The following is an 8,596-nucleotide window of genomic DNA, read 5'->3' as shown; positions in this document are numbered from 1 at the left end:
TCAAGGAGCGCTCAGCACCGACCGAGTGGGCTCCGCCACCGGTGCCACGCGCAGGGGGTGGGGTGGGGGTGTCACAGCGGGGGGGCTACGACGCACGCCCCATGGCGCCCACCTCAGTGCTCAGCTCCGTGCAGCATCCCGGGATGGACCCTGCCGAGACAAACTGTGGCTGAGCCCGGATGCCCGGTGAAGGCTGCAGCCCTGGGCAGCCCCCCCGGGAGCTCACGCCACTGTGCACGGCTGGGTGAGAGCACACGAGGGGTGCAGGAACACGGGGAGTGTGCAAAAGCGTGTGGGAGCGTGCAAGAGCAGGCAGGAGCGAGCAGGGCTGGGCAGGAGCGCGCGAGGTGTGCAAGGCTGTGTGGGGCGTGCAACGGCGTGCAGAGCGCGCAGGGCTGGGCGAGAGCACGAGGGGCGTGCAAGAACACGTGGAGTGAGGGAGGGCTTGCACGGCGTGTGCAACGGCACGCGGGGCGGGACAAGGGTGTGCGAGAGCATGCAGGGCATGCAAGAGCACGCACGGGTGTGCAAGAGCGTGCACGGGTGTGCAGGCCTGTGTGAGAGTGTGGGGGGAAGCGCAAGCACAGGCAGCGGGTGCTGCACCCATGCATGGGGAAGGGCTGGGGGGGGGGGGCCCACGGGGGGGGCCCACCCAAGCGGTGAAGGGAGCCCGGGGGGGTGGGTGGTGTGCTGGGCAACCCCCCCCTGCCCAGGGGAGCCCCCACGGACACCGCGCCTGGGGGGCCAGGCTGAGCCCTGATGCATTCGCCGGGTGGGGACACACACACACACACTTACGGGGTAGGGGGGCACCGGGGGGGGCCGGGGGAGCCAGGCGATCCCTCCTCTGCGAGCTCTCCTGTGGCAAAGACACGGCGTGGTGAGGCCAGGGCGCGGGGGGCACCCACCGCCCCCCATTGCTGCAAGCCCCCCCCCCGCGGTGATGGGGAAACCCACGACCCAGCAGACACCCCCCCCCCCCCAGGCTCCACGTCCCCACGGGTGCCCAGCACACACACACCCCCCCCGCACACCCCGCAGCACGACAGCAGGGGGTGGGGGGCTCTGCTTGTGAGCACCCCCTGTGAACCCCCGGTGACCCGCTCCGGCACGGAGGTGCGGGGGGGGGGGGGGGCGTGCGGGGGCCCCCAGCCCGCGCCGGGGGGGGGTGGGGGCGTGGGGCTGCGCTGGGCGTCGTGCCCGGCCCTCGGGCTCCTCCGCTCCGTGCGGGGACAGGCAGAAAGTAGGTCACGTTTGTCTTGGCCGCGGCAGAAATTCCTCCGGCGGATTTAAAACGCAGCGGCCGGGGCTCGGCTGCACCCAGACCGCCCCCCCCCCCGCCGCCTTCCCCCGGCACCCCCCTCCCCACACACCACGGGGCACCCCGGCCCAGCCCCCTGGCCCCCCTCCAGCTGGGGATGCCCGCGTAGCGCAGGGGTGAGGGATGCTGCACCCATGGGTGCGCGGGGGTACCCCGCGTCGCTGCGGGGTGAGCGCGGGTTGTGCGACGCAGAAGGGGGGGGTGGGGTTCGCACGAGGGGTCCCCGCAGATCTCCCCCCCCAGGCACATGCCCCGCGGTGGGGGGGACGCCACACATTGCCTGCCTTTCTGCGGGGAAACCCAGGCACCGCAGGGCACCCCACCACCCCCGCGTCCACTCCCCACCTCGGGGGGCTCGGGGGGGGGAGGTGTCGGGGGGGGGGGGGGCCGGGGCTCCTCACGGCAGCTCCAGGCCAGGCTTTGGTGGGCCGGCTGCCGGCGGTACCTATAGAGCCGGGGCGGTGCGGCCGGGGGCTGCAGCAAATGTTTGTTCCATATGGGAACGGAGCGCGGAGACTTCCAAGTATAGGCACTGGCTGCGCGCCAGGGCTGTGCGGCCCCGCCGGGCACCGGCCCCCCCACCCCCCCCGCCGCCCCCAGCCCCCCTTCCTCCAGGACCCCGCACGCCAGCAGAGCCCCGACCCGCTCGGTGCATGTGTGGGGCTGGGGTGCATCGCCACCATGGCGAAGCTGGCGTGGGCTGGGGCACGGCGGGGGGGGGGGGCTACCAAAACCCAGCACAGGGTGGGCTTGGCCGCCACTGCCTCAGTTTCCCCGCCGGGGAGGCCTGGCCGGTGAGTGGTGTCGAATTAGAGGGGCTTAGGGCTAAAGCCAGGGCTCAGCGCCGCTAAGTCGTCCCCGTCAGCCCCCGCCGACACCCCCGGGATTGCCAGCACCCAACGCCCGGCCGAGCCCGCGGTGCCGCTCCAGGAACCGTCGCTCGAGGAATCCCGGGTGTGCTGGGGCGGCCCAGACAGACAGACAGACAGACAGACACGGGAGGCGGCTCTCCTCCTCCTCCTCCTCCTGCGGGATGCATGTGATGAGTGCAGTCGGGTCTCAGCCCCCGACGCTGCTCCCTGTGCTGGGTGGCACCTCAACCCGCGCGTCCCCACCCTGCGGGACCAGGTGTTGGGGCTGGGTGGGAGCAGGGTGACAGCCGATGGGGGCCCCCCCCCTGCGCCCCCACCCTCACCCCCCAGCCCAGCCCCACACCCAGGGGAGCATTTCTGCTGAGTCGGGTGGTTGCAGGCGATGGAAAACAACCTGGGGGCAAAGTCCAGGGCTGGGCTGGTGGCGGGAGCCACGTCACCCCACGGGGGGCCCCCAGCACCCCGCTCCCCATGGACACCACCCCCGGGGACCCCTTGGGACCACCGCCTGAGGAACAGCCCTCCACGAAGGCACTAGCCGCCTCGGCGCAGCCGGACATAGGTGCCGGGGACAACTCACAGGGATGCCTGTCGGTGTCCCAGCCCCCCCAGGACAGATGGACTCCGGGGGTCCTGGGCGCCCCATCCCCCCGCCCAGCTGCCAGCTGGGTCAGGGAGGTGAGGGCCTAAGCGCTTTAGCCAGGGTGCCAATTAGCGCGATTAGCGCGGGCTGGGGGCAGGGCGCCGCGGGCAGACCCACCAGCTCCGCACCCGCCGGACCCCGGCACGCGATGCCCGGGTGCGCAGGCAGCGGCACGGCAAGCACCGGGGCAGCAGCACCACCCTGGCCTGGCCGGAGAAACTCCGGCTGCACCGGCTGGCAGGACGGTGCCGTGGGAACGCGGCCAGACGTGGGGGCACCTGCCGTGGCACGGCTGGCAGCACCCGGCACGTGCCGGTGTCCATGTGTGCGGCTGCACCCGGTGCCACGCGCGTGTCCGCGCCCAGTGCCATATGCTCGCCCCAAACCTCTGCTGGTGCGTGGCACCCTGTGCCCAGTGCCATGCGGTGCCTAGTGCCATGCGGTGCCTGGTGCCATGGGGTGCCGTGGGGCACGCATGGCAGCGCGTGGCAGGGCCGGAGTGCCAGGAGGCTGGAGGAATCCCAGGCATGTGCAGCAGCTGGGCAGCCCGAGCGCGAGGGATGCCATGGGCCTGACATCAGGGCAGCCCACCCTGGACCACAGAGGACCTGCGTGGTGCCCCCTCCCGTGCGCGAGGGGTCCAGGCCACGCCACGGTGTAGGATGGCTGAGTCCAGGTCCGCAACCGCCCCACGGCTCGGCAGCTCAGGGAAGCCACCACCCCAGCGAGGGCAGGTGGCCGCAGGGATGGTGACCTGCCCCGGTGCTGACCGGGCACCCACAGGCTGCCGCGGCCTCGCACCTCTGACGGGTCCTGGATCACCACGGCGGGGACCTGCGCCGTGACCCTGACCTGGCCCTGCAGCCACCACGAAACCCAAGGGACTCCTGGTGCCAAGTCCAACCGAGGCCCTGCCGGCCACTCCTTCCCGCGACGACACGGCTCCGCTCCCCCCCACCCTGCCGTGCCTCGGTTTCCCCATCCCCGTGGGGCCACTGGTGGGGAGTTGCTCGGCAGAGGAAGAGCCACGGTGCCACTTCCCCCAGCGCCATGCCCCTCGTGCCAGCGCAGCAGGACGCGGCTGGATTCCTGTGCCCCTGCTCCTCCTGGTCACGAAGGACACCCAACGGGGACCCCTGGGCGCCTGGCGTGTGCCGAGCGCCCACGGTCTCAGCTCGCCGGGCTGGCTGCAGGTCCCGAGCCCCGCGGGGTGCCCCTGTCCCCGCGGAGGCTGTGCCGGGACACCGGGGAGCTATTCTCAGCACTTGGAGCTTGGCACTGGGATGGGGACGTTTCTAAATCGGGGGCTCCAGTTCACGTGCACTGGGATGGGGCGGGGGGGGGGGGGGGGGGGGGGCTCCTGGGTTCCCTCCCCGGGGGGCCCCGCTCACAAGGGGCACTCAGCCGCCACCTCACCACCAGTTGCCCGGGGTCGGCACCGACGGTGGGACACGGGCACCGGCACCGAGACCACCCGGGGGGCCCGTTCCACCCGAAAAGCGAACGTGGGGGACGGTCCCCACAGTGTCCCCACGGCCACCCGACCCTGCCCAGCCAGGGTCCGCAGCGCCGCGACCACCTCCGTGCCGCACCGCCCCGGGGGGTCCCGGACCCCGCTGCGCTCCCCGGCCTCATCCAGCCTGAGCGGCGCCCCGGGCGCCCTGCCCGCGCCCGCCTTCGCCTTCACCGCATCCCCCCCCCCCCCCCCTCCTCCTCCTCCTGCTCGCCCCCCCCCCCCCCCCCCCCGCCCCCCGCCTGGAAGGGGACCCAGGCGTCCGGCCCCGCCCCCGCGCTCCACCGCGCACCGGCGGCTGCGCGGGGTCCGGCGGGGCCGGGGCGGGGGGGGCGGGGGTCGGCACGGGTTGGGACCCCCGGGGCGACCCGCCGGCTGCTCCAGGATTTGCCCCAAGAAAGTGCGCGGTGGGGCGGAGAGCGGATCGGGGGGGGGGTGGTGGTGGTGGGCCCGCTTCCTGCAGCCACCGCCCACCGGGAGGGGATGGGGGGTGCGGGCGCAGCCCCCCCCCCCCCCCCAAACGGCCGCGGGGTGCGGGAGTGCACGGCCCTTAGCGCCCCGAGCGGGCTCCGTTCCTCCTCCGCCCGCGGGGCTGCCACGAAGGTCACGGCCGCGGCCGGGTGGGTGGGAGGTGTCAGGAGGAGACCCCCGCCCGTGGACCCCCGCCGCCAGCCCGGGGGGGGGGGGGGTGCGGGGCTGCACCGACGCGTGCGAGCATTGCGGGAGGGGGGGGGCACACGCACGCAGCCGCACGGCAGCGCCGGGGGAGGGGAAGGGGGGGATGCGCCGCGCCCCCACCCTGCGCCAAGACCCCCGGGCGGCGGAGCCCCCCCCAAACCGGTTCCACCGGGACTTGCCCGCACCCCACGGCGGCCCCAGCCCCCTCCGCCCTGCCGGAGCCCCGGGGGTCCCCGGTGCCGGCGGGGGTCAGGCGGGGTGAGGCGCAGCCCCGGCCCCCCCCCGCGGCCGGTGCCGGCGGTGTCAGCCCCGCGGCGCGGGGGTCACGGCGGCCGCCGCGGCTGAAGGTCGGCGCGGGGCCGCCGCCTCGTCCGGGCCGGCGGGGAGGTCGAGCCGGAGGCCCGGGCAAGGCCGGTCGGTCCCGGGGTGACCTTGGCCGCGGCACCCGGCTGCCCTGCCTCAGTTTCCCCGCTTCGCACGGCGGCGGGGGGCGGGGGGGGGGCACGACGGATGGACGCACCGGAGCCCGGTCGGGACCGCAGCCCGCGCCCCGCCGGTAGCACCGGGACCGCCGCACCCCGAGCACGACCCGATGCCCCCCCAGGGTTGGGGGGGAGGGGGGAGACGCGGTGGTCCGCACCCCCCCCCGCGGGACGGCGTGGGGAGGGGAGCCCCCGCCACGCCCCGCGCCCCGCTCGGCGGGGGCAGCCCGGAGGTGCGGGGCCGGGGACGCCCCCCGCTGCCCCCGCCCCAACCGGGAGCGGCCGAACCGCCCCCCCCCTCCCCCCCCCCTCCCCGCGCTCTGCTCCCAGCGCAGAAAAAAAAATAATTAAAAAAAAATTAAAAAAAAAATTTTAAAAATCGCAGGCATTCCTGCCGCCGCTGCCAGGAGCGGGAGCGGGCGGGGACGGCCACGGGGCACGGTCACGGCACCCCCCCCCCCCCCCCCGCACCGCGACAGGGCCACGGCCTGCCCACGGCACGGCCCCGCGACCTGCCCACGGCACGGCCCCGCCGCGGCTCGGCCCCGCACCCGTCCCCGCGGAGCCACGCCGCCGCCACGGCCCGGGCCCACGGGCCCCCGCCACGCCACGGCCACGCAGCAGCAGACGCGGGGCCGGGGGGCCACGGCGCTGCGGGCGGGCGGGGGAGCTGCCCGCCGTGCACGGCCCCCCCCCCCCGCTTTCCCCGGGCCGTGGCGTGGCGTGGCGGGCGGGGGGCAGCGGCCGTGCCCCGCGCTGCAGCAGCGGAGGCGAAGGGGGGGGTTGAGCGCGGACCCCCCCCCCCTCCCCTCGGCCTCACGAGGGGGGGGACGCGGCCCCCCCGCCCCACGCCAAACGCCCGGATTTTTCAAGAAAAATATTTACCCGTGTTTTTCCTCCCGGTGCGCGCTCGGGCCCGGGCCCCCCCCCCCCGCCGCTCCCGGTCCCCCCGCCCCGATTTCCCCCAGCCCACCCCCCACCCCCCATCATTGCACGCACCGAACTGCGCCCGGGCTCAGCCGGGGGCGCCCCGGGGGGGTGGGGTGGGGGTGGGGGGGGGCCGGACCGCGGCCGGCGGTAAACAACCGGGCTGCGGCGGGGCCGGGCGGGGGGCGGTTGGCGGGGCCCGCTCGGGCCGTACCTGGGCGGCGGCGGCGGCGGCGGGCGCGGGGCGGGCGGCGGGCACGGAGCGGAGCGGGGCGCGGAGCGGAGCGGGGCGCAGCGGCGGCGGCGGCGGCGGCCGACGGCGCCTGGCTCCTCCCCCGGCCCCGCCGCGCCGCCCGCCCGCCCGCTCCGCCGCGGCCGCAGCCCCCTCCGCCGGCCGCAGCCGCTCCCTGCACCCGCCGCGCCCGCCCCACCGACCACGCGTGGGGGACCCACGGGGGAACGGCGGAGATGGGGAGGGAGGGACGGGCGACCCCGGGACGGGGGGCCCCAGGGGACCGGTGGCGAGAAGGACGGCGTGGGGGTGGCGGGGACGGTGGCCGTGGCTCGGCAGGGATGGTGCGTGTGGGGGGCCCGGGACGGTGCCCACAGGGAGCTGGGGACGGTGCCCGCAGGGGTGCCGTGACAGCGGGGACAGGAGATGGTGCCCACGGGTCTGGGGTCGGTGCCCGAGGAGGGGGGGGGGGGAGGAAGCTGGAGACGGTGCCCACAAAGGCCCAGGGATGATGCCCATGGCAGGGTGGAGATGGTGCCCACAGGGATGCGGTCACAGTGACACCGGGGTGCCCACAAGGCTTGGGGACAGCACCCAGGGGCGGCTGGGGAAGGTGGCCACGGGGCCCCAGGGATGGTGGCCGTGGTGGGGTGGAGATGGCGCCCACAGGGGCTGGGGATGGCGCCCGAGGGGATGCAGTGAGAGTGACAATGGGGACAGGGAACATTGCCCACGGGGTTTGGGACAGGACCTAAGTGGAGCTGGGGACGGTGCCCACAGAGGTCTGGGACGGTGCCCATCACAGGGTGGGGACCGTGCCCGCGGGGAGCTGGGGACAGCGTCCACAGAGATGCGGTGACAGTGCCAAAGGTGACGGCGGACGGAGCCCACAGGGGCTGGGGGCAGCACCCACGGGGAGCTGGCGACGGTGCCCACGGGGTCCCAGGGGCAGTGCCCGCGGCGGGACAGGGATGGGACCGACGGGGAGCTGAGGACGGTGTCCACGAGGCGGGGGTCAGCCCCGCACCCCGGGGTGCCCAGCCCGGTCCCCGTGCGGCGGCACACCCACGGCACGGAGGGGCCCACGCGGCCCCGCACCGCCCCGGGCAGGATCCGGCCCCGGCCCCCTGGGGTACCCAGCACCCGCATGGCGGGTGGGCCCTGCCCCTGCGCCCCCCCGGGGGAGTGTGGGGCTGGGGGGGGACGGGGCGCTGGGGGGGGGACGGGGATCCGCTGTGGAGCCGGGGGTGGCAGCGTGCAGTGGGGGCGCGGGGGTGGGGGGGGCGCTGGGGGTCCCCCCTTGCAGCACCCCAACCCACCCGTCCCACCCCACCTCCTTCCCAGCAGCCCCTGCGCCCAGTTCCCCCCCCCCCCCCCCCCCCCCCGAACTACACATCCCATCATTCCCGGGCTAAAAGGGCCGCTGCCGTGTCCCGTGTCCCCCCCACCCCCGCCCCAGGCACCGCAGCTCGGCCCTGGGACCCCCGGGGGGCTCGATCTGGCCACCCCCAGCCCCATGGCCCGCCCCTCCCTGGGCTGCACAGGCAGTGCGGTGGCGCCTGGGGGACGACGGTACTCAGGGGACAAGGGAACGAGGGTGTTGGGGGTCCCTAGGAGATGAAGGTTTCCAGGGGATGGTGGTACCCAGGGGATGGGGATAACTGGGGTGCGACAGCACCCAGGGGAGGAGGGTCTTCTGGGGACAGGGGCTCTCAGGGCACGGTAGTGCTCAGAGGATGGGGACAGCAAGGGGACAGTGCTGCCCAGGGGATAGTGGTACTCAGAGGATGGGGGTACCCAGGGGATGACGGCACCCAGGGGATGGGGACACCCAGGGGATGGAGGTCCCCGTGGCATGGCGGTGCCCAGAGCAGACCCCATCCTCCGCCCCAGGGCTGGGGGCAGAGTGACAGCCTGGGCTGCTGGCG

The sequence above is a fragment of the Leptosomus discolor genome, chromosome 25 (assembly GCF_034619465.1).
Source record: "Leptosomus discolor isolate bLepDis1 chromosome 25, bLepDis1.hap2, whole genome shotgun sequence".
In the NCBI taxonomy this organism is placed as follows: Eukaryota; Metazoa; Chordata; class Aves; order Leptosomiformes; family Leptosomidae; genus Leptosomus; species Leptosomus discolor.
The sequence above is the reverse complement of the archived record's forward strand: the minus strand, read 5'-3'. Positions refer to the sequence as shown.